We start from the raw sequence: 13,321 nt of genomic DNA, 5'->3' as shown, positions 1-13,321 counted from the left end.
TGTGACTGTGGCTTACCAGTATTTTCATATCTTGCTTCTCCTGATGGTGCTGGCATCTCTCTCCCCTCTCCTTTCTTTCCCACTCCCTCTCTTCCATTTCACACATAGCTATAACCAAGTGACTTTATTTATCAACCAATTACAACACATATTCACAGCCTACAGAAAGACACCCCACAGCAAATTCAGTTTTCTATGTAATCAAAAAGGAAAGTTTTAACTTTAACATAGTAAAATTGCATATAACAGAACAGTTGTTATATGCAATTTTACAAGAATTACAGTTACAATATCTAGTCTGTTTGTATTTGGCAAAATTAAAGAAAATATTCTATCTATCCTATATTTGTAAGTCTAAAGTTTCATATCTAATTTATCTTTTATCATGACTAAGGAAAACTATAACTATCTAGTCTTCAACTACATCAAAGACCCCAGAAGGATATAATATTACCTAAGTAAACAGGAAGTACTTTGTAAACAACTTCCAAAATTCTAGAAATGACAGAGACAGCTGCCTGCCTAGACAATCATCCAAAGTTCCTCTGTAACATTGGGGAATCCATCTTCAGCCAATAGGACTAGAGTTTTTTAGTTCCTTCTCCCTGTGTCCTGTGGAATATTTGGCAATCTCCTCTGCGAAGCAGGAACCTGAAGAACCATTTTGCCCCATTTTGGCAAATTCAGTGGTCAATTTCCTATGGGTCCAGTTTATACAATGTATTATCAACAGTCAAGGCAAGAGCAGCCTCTTGCCCAAATGGCTATATTTTGCCAAGAAGAAGAAAAAAAAAAAAAAAAAAAAAAAAAAAAACAAGAAAAAACTAAAACAAACAAACTCCATATAGAATGTCTTTGATGCCCATCCTCCTCTCTGAAGTAAATTAGTTCTGCCAGAAGCAGACATGTTTCATTGTCCAGAAAGTCTAAGTTTTTAAAACATTTTAAATGCCATATTCTGTAGGTCTTTGAAGTGTTTGAAGAGTATCTATCTATCCAAAATATATCTTTGTTTACCCAAGAAACAACTATTATGATTATAAGTTTGATTATCCTGGATGACTATTAATCTGCATCTCTTGATTATTTATTATAATTTTAAATGAGTTGCATAAGCATAATACCTTAAACAAGAGTAGAAATATACATACAGTATAACAAAATTAACTTTACATTTGTAATAAACTAAAATATATAGCAATGTAAAACATTTTAAACAAGTTGTTGCTCTTTAAAAGTAGATTCAATAATCTACCCTTTCATCTTATCATATATATACTATCCCCTTTTCTTTTTTAGAAAGAGATTGCATTTTTAATCAAACCTCTTTAAATAAAAATAAACATTTATAAAGAATATTTTGAGAATTTGGGTATAGCTTCTCATATTACTTCCTGCTGGTTGGAGGTGCTGGCAATCTTATGTGGATCCTGAGAAAATTAAGAATTATTATCAAGTCCTGACTGGAGTAGTCTGTGAAGCTGCATTGTCTAAGCCAGTTGCCTTGAAGATGTTCTGGATATTGGAACATCGGAGACCTCTCAGGGGGGTCTTCCTTGATCAAACCATACTACCTTAGGAGCAACACACAGGTTCTCATCTTCTGTGGAAACAAAAGCAGAACCTCTTTTCCAAAGCAACATACACTTAGACACAAATTTTGAAGTCAAGATACCTTTAAAATATACATATTAATTTAACTTAGCAACCTTTACAATCAAATGTCTTTCTGTAGTTAAAAAAATCCCCAAAACAATATAATCCAGACTCTGTATGTGATTTCCATCTTTATGTGGCTTGTTTTTATATTACATTTACTGTCTCTTTAAAGACTTTATTTTTTAAAACTATTTCTTTATATAACTGCATATATTCCTTTTTCTCTCTCTCTTCCAAGCCTACATACATTTTTTACACACACTGTGAAGAATTTAGAGTTTTATTCCAACTGAATCTGTCTTATTGTGAATATATAATCCTTCTCTGATCAGTAGTGATTTTAAACTGTGTGGCTAGGATGAAAAGCAGCAGCTTTGGCTGCTGACTCTGCCCACCTCAGCTTCCCAATGTGGTGGAAGTACCCAGGAGAGTCATGCTTACCCCACCAACTCTGGGTCCATGCTGCCACCAAGTAGCATGCAGCTGGCCCATAAACCCTTTTGTTTCTGTATGAGTAAAGGCTAAATCTACCACACAGTGTGCTGCACAGCTTGGAGATACCCCTGTGTACCTCTGCAGGAATCCACCACACTATAACTCAAGCCTGCACACTGCAAACCTGTCATAGTGTAGCTCACAGCTTGCCTGAGAGATGCATTTAGAAAGCTCTTTTTAGCGCTGGTGTACAATTTCTTATTAAGTTATCTCAGGTTTTACGTGGAAACTTGAGCCAGCACTTTGGGCAACCAAATGTAGTCTGATGTTTCTCCGGTCCTGCCCAGTCTAGCGGTCCTGCAGCCACTTATAAAATTATCATTCAAAGGCTTTTATTAATTACCAATTTTATGGTTTATGGCAGGTTTCTTGCTAGCTAGCTCTTATAACTTAACCCATTTCTATTAATCTATAGGTTGCCACATGGCCATGGCTTACCAGTACTTTCACATCTTGCTTCTCCTGGTGGTGCTGGTGTCTCTCTCTTCCCTCTCCTTTCTTTTTCCCATCCCTCTCTTCAATTTTGCTCCTAGCTATAACCCAACCTGCCATAGGCCAAATGGCTTCATTTATCAACCAATCAGAGCAACACGTATTCACAGCATACAGAACGACACCCCTCAGCAAATTTGTAGCAGACATTGTACTGAATAAAGGGCTGCAAGTATTTCTTCTACCATCACAGATGACAGACTCTTTGACTCCTATTCAGTAGAGAGATTACATTCTTAGCCAGAGCCCTAAAGCAAAACAACAAAACAAAGATATTCAAATAAGAAAGGAAACAGTCAAATTTTCCCTTTTTGTTATGATTATTTATTTAAAAGGCCCTAAACTGTCCACCAGAAATCTTTTAGTTCTGAAAACATGTTCATTGAAGTAGCAGGCTACAAAAAAATTAATATAAAACCCAGGAACTTTTTTCATATAGTAATAGTGATCATGAAAAGAAATGAACAGGAGCCGGGTGGTGGTGGCGCACGCCTTTAATCCCAGCACTCAGGAGGCAGAGCCAGGCGGATCTCTGTGAGTTCGAGGCCAGCCTGGACTACCAAGTGAGTTCCAGGAAAGGCACAAAGCTACATAGAGAGACCCTGTCTCAAAAAAAAAAAAAAAAAAAAAAAAATGAAGACAATGGAAGACAAAAAGATCTAACTTTCAAAGAACTGGTAGAATTGCTATTGTGAGAATGGCTACATTACCAAATACACTCTACAGATTTAATTCAACCTCTATCAAATTACAATTACATTCTTCATAGAAATAAGAAAAATTTTAAAATTCATACAGAAGCACAAAAGATTGCAAATATCCAAAGAAATCTTGAGCAGATACCATAGAACAATGTAGCAGTATCATTATACTTGATTTCAAATTATACTACAGAGCCATAGTAACAAAAATAGCGTGATGGGCTCACAAACAGGCACTTAAACCAGTGGAATAGAACAGAGTACCAAGAAATAAGTCCATGCTGTTACTACCATCTGGTTTTTGACAGAGGTGCCAAAAAGAGAATTGTAAGTTTGAACATGAGTGAAGTACATGATGTATTTGTATGATTATGCCATGCTGAAACATATTATTTTGCATGCTCATTAGAAAAAAGAAAGGAGAATCTAAACTTAGGAATTAAGAGGAGGATAAACGATGAAGTAGGTAAGTATGGAGAATATGAATGATGTGTGGAAATGTATTTTCTCACTCATAAGTGGATATTAGATGTAAAGCAAGGATAACCAGGCTACAATCCACAGCCCCAGAGAAGCTAGGTAAAGAGGAGGACCCTAAGAGGGACACATGGATTTCCTTAGAAAAGGGAAACAGATGAGATCTCCTGGGTAAATTGGGGATAAAACAGGTGGAGGAGGGTATGAGAGACAGGAACATGGGGGATTAGGTTGATCAAATTTGGGTGGGACAGAGGGGGAGAGTAATAAAAGAGATATCTTGATAGAAGGGGCTATTTCGGGATTAGGGAGAAACTTAGCGCCATGAAAACTCCCAGGAATCCACAATGATGATCCCAGCTAAAACCCCTAGCGACAGTAGAGAGGGTACCTGAACTGGCCTTCTCCTGTAATCAGATTGGTGAACACCTTAACTAGTCACTGATGGAAGCAGATATAGAGATCAGCAGCCAAGCACTAGGTTGAGCTCCTTGAGTCCAGTTGAAGAGAGGGAGGAAGGATTATATGAGCAAGGGGTGGTGGTTAAGATCATGATAGGGGAACCCATAGAGACAGCTATGGGAGGTCAGGGACTCTGGATTACAGCTAGTGAGTCTGCATGGGGCAGACCTAGGCTCTCCACATGTGGGTGAAAATTGTGTAGCTTGGTCTGTTTGTAGTGCTCCTAGTGGTGAGATCAGGGCCTGTCCCTGGCACTTAGCTTGTTTTTTAGAACCTATTCACCATGCAGGGATACTTTACCCAGCCTTGATGCAGGAGGAGGAGCTTGGTCCTGCCTCAACTTGATATGCCATGCTTTGTTGACTCCCATGGGAGGCCAGCCTCTATCTGAACTGAGAAGGAGTAGATGAGGGTGGGGATAAACAGGAGGTGGGGGAAGGGCATGGAAAGAGAGGAGGGAGGGGAAACTCTGGTTGGTATGTAAAATAAAGGAAAAAATTTAATAAAAAATGCCTTTGTATCTGGTATATGTATGTATTCACATGGTGTGTACATGCATACATGATAGTGATGATGATGGTGGTTGTAGTGTGGGTGGTAAGGGTGGTGTGTGTGTGTGTGTGTACAGGAGAGAAGTAAACATTGTGTGTCTTCCTCTATTGCTCATTATGTTATATTTTGAGACAGGGTGTGTCATTATACCTGAAGCTAATTAATTCACTAGACTGACCAGCCAATGAGTTCTAAGCATCTACCTGTCTCCACCTTCCCAATGTTGATGTTACAGGCATGTGCACCACACTTGGCATTTATGTAGCTACTGAGGATCCAAACTCAGATACTTGCAAGATACTATATGATTCAATAATATCATATTTAAAACATTTCATGTGTTTATTTATAATACACGCTGCATTTTTTTTCTTGTAGTATTCTAAACAGAAGGTAGTGGTGACATTATTATTACAAATTACTGGTTATATCAAATGTATCTGGTGTTTTATCACAAGCTATGGAATACAGTAGATTCATTATTATTTTGCAGCTTTCATCCAATGCATTTACAGGAGTTATTTTAAAATTCAATGTGGCTTGACATTTCACTGATTCTTGAGTCTAGCAATTGAGATGAATACCAAATCTCTGAATATTCTGTGTTGCAGGTTTTAAATCACCTTTTGCCCCCTACTATTTTCTGATCCTAATAAGGACATTATGCTCATGTATTTTGCATGTCTCCTGAAGAGCGAAGAGAGGTAACTTAAGGTGTTGGAGGAAGAGTCAGCAGACACCTGGAATTGTCTCTTTCATCCTCATCACACCGCATGGTACCTTTGCAGATCTATGCTGTTTCCAGCAGCTGAACCCCAGGGGAACCTGTGGTAAATGCTGACCTCTGCACTAACCTTATGTAGAGATGAAAGAAATGAATGTGTGTGTATTTTAAAGCAGTTATTAAAGATATGTCAGATTTTCTAATATTCTTTTATCATTTACTCAAATGAAAGTGTGGGAGAAAGTGAATCATTAGATGTCTTTTGTTAAAACATGAACAAGGGAGATATGCTTAATGCCATATTTAGGAATTGCAATCTAAGGCACATGTAAGAAAAACAATGGATATAAACAGACACATCAGCCTTAGTTTGGTTACCTATAACACACTGTCAATGAACAGAATTTCTTGGTGAAAGTCAGATAAATGCAAATTTTTTAGAAAATCACTTGGCTCATAGAAAGTACTGCACACATATGCTATTGTTGCTAAGTTTCTCAAAACTAAAGTGTTTAAATAATTACAAAATAGCTACCTGGAGGATATTTTTCTGTGATGGGTAGGGTCAATAGTCAACTTGACAGGATCTGGAAAACCCATGAAAGAAGCCGCTGTGTATATCCTTGAGGGAGTATGTTCAATAGATGCACTGCAGTGAAAAGTCCCATGCCAAATGGGGCCAAAGCCATTCCCTGGGTTTCAGTCTTAGACTGCACATGAAAAGAGGAAGACTGCAAGGCATAGGTTGCCATTCACAGCTCTGTTTCCTTACTGTGGACAGGTGTTGAATGGCTGTTTCAATCTCTTGCCACCTTGGTTTCTCCACCACGATGAGCAGCAATAGACCCTTTTCACCTTAATTTGCCTTTGTTAGGCTGTTTTGTCCCAGAAAAAGGAAAATAAAGTAAGACCTACTCCAACATGCTAATGAATCTCAGGCTATACAGTCCCAGGAAACCTTGTGTTCCTTTGTTATCCATCAGAATTTTCTAAACTTTCTCTGATCAATGGGAGTTTTACTTACATAATGAGACTATCAGTAAGGAGTATTTTTAAAAGCTAATGGAAAAGAGAATCCATTAGGAAGCATTAAATGTATTATCATGACAAGGAATAAGGGACAGCCAGGCACAATTTAAGTACTGTAAAAGTTAAAAGGACAGACTATCAAAGAAAAATTCCTGATTTAGCAGTCTAGTACTTGTGGGGGAAAATTGAGAGCCCATCCAAAAGTAGATACAAGAAATAATTAATTTTTTTGTTTTATTTTTTTTCTGCTTCCCATCTAGAAGTGATATCATACATATATATATAGGGTTTTTTTGTTTTTGTTTTTTACTTTTTAGTCTTTTGGGGGCCCATCACCCAGCTCCCAAATAAATACACAGAGACTTATACTTACTTATGAATGCCTTGCCTTAGTTTGGCTTAATTCTAGTCAATTATTCTAACTTAAATTAACTCATTTACCTTTTGCTTCTGGGCTTTTACCTTTCTCTATTCTATATACCTTTCTTTTCTTCTTATTCCATGACTGGCTGTGTGGCTGTGTGACTGGGTGGCTGTGTGACTGGGTGGCTGTGTGACTGGGTGGCTGTGTGACTGGGTGGCTGTGTAGCTGTGTAGCTGGGTGGCTGGGTGGCTGGGTAGTTGTGTGGCTAGCCCCTGATAACCTTTTCTCCTTTTCCTTTCTCACTCTCCCCTTTCTGTTTTTCTTTTTCTATTTATTCTCTCTACCTGGCATTCCTGCCTATCCCTCTCCTGACTGGCTATTGGCTGTTCAGCTCTTTATTAGACCAATCAAGTGTTATAGACAGTCAAATTAACATAGTTCCACAGAGTTAAACAAATGTAAAACAAAAGAATACAATGCTACTAATTAAAAGAAAAAAAAAAGTATACAACACATCCTTGCATCATTAAACAAATAATCCACAGCATAAATGAATTTAATATATCTTCAACTAATGTTCCACAACAACCAGTCTTTGAAAGAGTAGAATCTTTGCTGTCTGCCAGTCAGGTAATGTATTATTTATCTGTTGCTGTATAACAAATTACTTGCACAATAGTTTTAAGGTGACATAGTTATTATTTTAAAATGGCTGTGGATTGGAAGTATGGGCTCAGTTTACCTGGATTCTCTGACTTAGTTGATCTTACAAGGATTCATTTAGGTTTGAGGTCAATCAGAGCTTGCTCCCAAACCAGTCAGGTAGCTATTGGCATATTAAAAATCCTTACTGACTGCTGGCTGAGGGTATCAGTTATTTATCACTTGTGTCTAAATTAGAGGGTGTAGTGTTAGGGTCCTCAGATCACCCCACAAAAGATCACCACCTACATCTGCAAAAGCAAGAGCGTTTATTTCTCTAGAATAAATTCCAGCTTGCTGTGATCAGTCACACACCAAATGGTAGTGACTCTGAAAAAAATGTTCATAGGCTCCTTTTATATACATCTAGTGGAATTTCAGGGTCATCTCCAACAAACCTGATTGGCTAAGCAAGCAGCAGTTAACTTGGATTGGCTGTGGCATCTTTGGACATGTCAGGGCAAGTATGGACAAGCCTAGGCAGTCTTAAGGGTGGGGTGGGGTTGCAGGATCTGCCCTTTCCTGATTGGCCAGCTCCAGCCGATAGCCCCTCCCAGCCCACAGGCTGATTGCTCTGAGGTTGCCGAAGGCTGAGGTTGCAGGCCCTCTCGACAGAGAGCTGTGTGTGTGTGCTAAAGCCATGTCCGTAAAGCAGGCAGCAAGGAGCTAGCCAGTCAGAGGCAGCTGCTGAGCCAAACTGAAGGTTCTGGCTGTCTCATTCCTCCCTTGAGCGCTGGGTCATCTCAAATCTTAGAGGTGATTCTTCCAGGGTTACAGGTTTATATTGATGTCTGAGAACCATCATTTGAACGGTGGAGATTCGACAAACCTGACTAAAGCATTAATAATTGCACAAGACCCACAAGTTAGGGCCAACAATTGGAGGACTAAGGGGCCAACCAGCTCACACAAGAGAGTGGTCTGACCAGTTAAACAGGGACTCATACTATCCCCCATTTTGTTGCATCTCAAGTTTCCTGTCATGCAACTTTTTTTTTTTTTTCCTCAGTAGGCTCATGGAATCTTTAATAAAACTCCCGAGTGATTGGCATACAGACAGCACTGTTCCCCTAGGGCCAAGAATAGACCTCTTGGTTGAAGGAGTGTTAAGTTCAGCCCTCTTCTATTTGGAGGACTACTTCAGCTAAGGAGGAGAAGGATTCTTTAAAATAGGTGATGAATTTATCTGAATCTATGGCCATGCTCAGAGTCCAATAATTTCAGTCTTGGAGAAGAATGAAGGCTGAAGTTCTGGTACCTGTAGCCCCTGTAAATCGAGGCCTAGGACACTAGGATGGCTGCCAAAACCTCCCATTTGGCCCATCCTGGTGGTTCCAGCTGGTAGAGAACCTTTTTCTTGGGGTAATAGGTTATTTTGGGGACCAGTTGCACCAGGACACAGATGCCCTGAGTGTTATCTAAAATAGGGCCTAGACACAGGGAGTTGGACTGGCGGTGCAAACCCATCGGGTATTGTCCAGGGGAATTAGGTACCAAGTCTCCATGGGAGTCTGAGTCTCCTTACAGAGATTGGTGTACTCTGGTGGGAGTTGGCCTATGCAGAGACCATTCCCCATCACTGACTGCAAAGTAAGCCTTCCTTTTCCTGATTGTTGCCATCTGCATACTTTCATAATAGGAGGGCTTTCTGTCTAGGCAAAGTCAGCAAGTCTTGGTGAGACTTCAAGGCATTTTATAACAAAAAGTTAACCTTCAAAAGGTCTAAGGACCCTGGACTGGGGTTTGGGTCCATGAGGGCAGCCTTTGTGGTGGGGGTGATTCTGTCAACAGCCCTGATCTGGTTACCCTATGTCCCAGAGTAGGATCTGGTACAAGCCTAGTGGGGCCCATCACCTTACTGGGGCTCAGGGACTTATGTGGTTGTAGGGGCCAGATGTCTAGTTGTAGGGTAAAAAATGTCCCTAGATCCTGATGTACTCTTCTCTATTTGTTGAACACCCTTAGACCACAAGTTTTCCCTGATGTCCAACTTGAGGCCTTTTTACCAGCCTCAATGAATTGGATCAATTTTAGATTGCATGCCCCTTTTCCTGCCTGCCCATCAGGTTGGCAGGGTGTTTCCCTTATTTTTTTTACTTTGACAAGGTCCCTGCTCTTAGGAGACCTCCACTAGGTGTGGCCAGTGGAGACACCATTCCATAAGGCACAGAAATAGTCACTTTTCCCTCGCATATCCTCTTTTAAGTGCTAGTTATATGTCCAGGACAAATGAAGAAATGGCAAAAATGTTGTCACAGTTGTAAATCAGAATAATAGGTTGCTAAGGGAGCATCCAAGTCAAAGTATAGGTCAGGAAACCAAGTCTCTAAGGGCACAGAGTGGGAGGTTTGATTTAAGGCCTCCCCATCTGTGCTAATGACCTTACAAAGGGTTGTGGCACCCTGGGGAGACTTGGTTGTCAAACCCCTGTAGGCACAGGCCAAAGAAACACAGGTACATGGCCATTTCTTAGCTTAGCTGGATTGGTGACTTTCTGGATCCTCAGCCTGAAAGGGTTCTGGGGATGGGCAACTGCTTTCCAGAGGTCCCAGGTGGTTTCGAGTGCATAGTCTTCAGAATTGGCGTGGAGGTGTTATATCCAGACAGGTACCCCATTACCCATAACCACAGTGGGTGTTGTCAGGATGACAATATAAGATCCCTTCCAACTAGGTTCCAATGTCTCCTTTCTGTGCCTTTTGATGATCACCAACTCATTGGGATGATACTCATGTTGTGAAGGAGGAGGCACCTTGTCATATACAGTGTACAGCTGGGGCCTGAGCAGTTTCTGGACCTGGAACTGCGCTTGTAGGGAGGAAAGAAATCTTTGGATTCCAAATTCAACAAGTGTTTCTGACTTCAAATTAGGCAGCAAGGGTGGTAGCCTAGCATATGTGATCTCAAAGGGTGTTAACCCTAGAGTATAGGGAGAGTTTTGAACCCAGAAGAGAGCAAAGGGAAGGAGAGACACCCAGTCACCACTAGTCTCAAGCGTTAATTTAGTCAAGGTCTCGTTTAAGGTTCAATTCATCCTTATTTTCTAACCTGAGCTCTGGGGATGATAGGCACAATAAAGTTTCCAATTAGTTCCCACAGTCTTAACTAACAGCTGAATTACATGAGAGGTAAATGTGGGCTCATTCTGACCTTAGGAGAGTAGGGAGGCTATACCTGGGGATGATGTCTTCCAACAACTTTTTAACTACTGAAGGGTCTCCCTTTCTAGTGGAGTATGCCTTAGTCTATCCTGAAAAAGTGCCTACCAATACCAGTAAATATTTGCAGCCATATAGTCCAGGTTTCTCCTCCATGAAGTCTACTTCCCAGTTAATCCCAGGTTGCATTCCTCTTTCCCTGCTTCCTATTCCTGCATTCGTGCAGGACTTGGCATTCACCAGGCGGTATGGTGGACAGTGGGTCACAACGTCCTCTGTTTGGGTCTTAGATCAAACACCTTGAGATGAGCTCTTCTTAGCATATGTCTTGCTTGACTTTGTAGAAAGCCCCTTCTATTTGCTCAGTCTATTCTAGTGGAGTCCACTCCCTCATTGCCTCACACAGTGGTCAGGCTAACTTGGCAAACTTGGGGATCCAGATCCTGCAGGGTTCAGCAGACCCTGAGAATTCTCTTATATCCTGGCAATTCACAGGCTGGGGGATCCTTAGAATAGTCACTTTCCTTGCCTCTGACAGCCATCTTCTTCCTCCCCATTGAGTATATATCCTAAATAGGTTACCTCAGCTTGGCAGGATGGAACTTTCTTTGTGGACATATAGTACTTTAAGTTCTCCAAAGTTCTAGGCAAATCCTTGGTAGCCATCCTGCATACCTCTTGAGTGTCAGCGGTGATCAAGAGGTCATCTACATACTGTAACAGACTGGTGTTCATCTGTACAGGCCAATAGCCATCATAATTAGGCTTCTTGACTGGCAGCAGGGGTGTATTTGAGGCTGACTGGAAGGGTACAAGGATGTCCAGGTCCCTCAAGGCATGTGATGTTGGGAGGCCATCCCTTGCATAGCTGATTTGGGCATTGGGTACTGTATGATGTGGGCTGGCACAGCATTGGCCTTCAGTTGTATCACCAAAGGGGGCTGGTGTTTGGCCAGTCCTGATGCTCCAACCTCCATCCAGGCTTGTGGAATTTCCTGAAGCCATTGTTGTAGCATTCTCCCTGCTTCCTCATCTCTTTCCGCTCTGGGAGATATTTGCATGGGTTGTATTTGTGTGTGAGGGCCATAGTGAGATTGCGTAGAAGTTCCCTCTTTTTGGTTAGCCACCATGATCCCAGCTTGGTGAACATGAATGTGGGTCCCCATTATGGTCAGCAAGTCCCTTCCCAGCAAGGGGTATGGGCATCAGGAACGATCATGAAGGAGTGGGTTACCCATCCTTTCCCTGTGTCCACTGAACTTCGGGTAGTCTATGAACATTGGTCCATTCCTGTGGCCCCTTGGACCCATGATTGCTTTTGAGACATTTCGCCCAGGGGTTGTTTTGGAGTGAAGTGCTATGCTCCCATGTCCACCAGGAACTCAGTGGGTGTCCCCTGCACTCAGGGTTACCCATGGCTCAGGGAGGGGTGCCGGGTCCAGTCCCCTTCAATCATTCAGTTCTCCTAACTCCAGTACCTCAGTAGTGTCCCAGCTTCTTGCAGTAGGGGCATTGGTCTTTCCTGTAGATGGGGCCTACTGCCTAGTCTCTGCTTCGTGTCCCTCTCCATAGGTGCTGAATTCCCCCAAAGCCAATTTCTTTAGATCCTGCCTTGTTGCTTTAAGATCGACTGACACTGCCAGCAGGGTGTTAGTCAGCTCCCAAGTCTGTCTGTCCTCTGGGGTCTCCCTGTTAATTGTACACTTTCTCAGCTACCACTATACATTCAGCCAATCTTTTACCTTTAAAAACCTTCCAGTCTCTGTAACTTACAGCAGGTGTCTGGAGCTGACTGATGGACAAAAGCCAGGCAAACTGCAGAATAATTCTCTGGTGTTACTGGATTCAAAGGTGTGTAGGTTCCCATAAGCCTTCATAAGTCTTTAAGGATGACCCCTTGTGACTTTCCATGTCCCTGCTGTACCTGAATTACTTCAGAAAAATTTGTGGGCTGCCTTGTGGTGGCCCTGATCTCTCCCATTTGAGTCTGGTGGTAGACCTTCAACCTTTCCCTACTTTCCTCCGTGTTGAAGTTCTAGTTGGGTCTGGTCAGGGGAAATTCTGCATTGATGAGGTCTGGAATTGTGGTGGGCCTCCTGTCTCGGCCCAGAACCATTTTCCAAGCCTCTGCCACAATTTGCTCCCTCTTTTCCATGGTGAAGAGGATCTGGGGCAGCTGGTAACAATCCCAGGTTGGTTGATGAGTAAAGAGAACAGAATCTAACAGGTCAATGAGCTTATCAGGTTTCTCAGAAAACTTAGGATTTTGCAGCTTCCAGTCATAGAGGTTGCTAGTGGTGAAAGGCCTGTGGACCAGCTGCTGTCTACCTTCAGCATCAGGAAGGCCCACAGCACACAGGGGAAGGGCCATGGAGTCAGCTTTTGCCAGCAGCCCCTCCCTCTGAGAGTAGGCACGAATGTATGGGGAACTTGTCAGTTATTCCTCTGCCCCACTTCCTCTGCACCCTCCATCACCCCCACCACCTGCGGATAGAATGGTAGAGCC

At 41.8% G+C, this 13,321-nt stretch overlaps 1 pseudogene; it reads right to left on the bottom strand.

The window, feature by feature from the left end:
* LOC114689484 overlaps positions 1-11,820 on the bottom strand; it is a 34,047-nt pseudogene extending 22,227 nt beyond the window's left edge.
* Between the last annotated feature and the right edge of the window lie 1,501 nt (positions 11,821-13,321).

Source organism: Peromyscus leucopus, chromosome 10, assembly GCF_004664715.2.
Source record: "Peromyscus leucopus breed LL Stock chromosome 10, UCI_PerLeu_2.1, whole genome shotgun sequence".
Taxonomy (NCBI): Eukaryota; Metazoa; Chordata; class Mammalia; order Rodentia; family Cricetidae; genus Peromyscus; species Peromyscus leucopus.
This window is presented reverse-complemented; position numbering and strand designations above follow the sequence as displayed.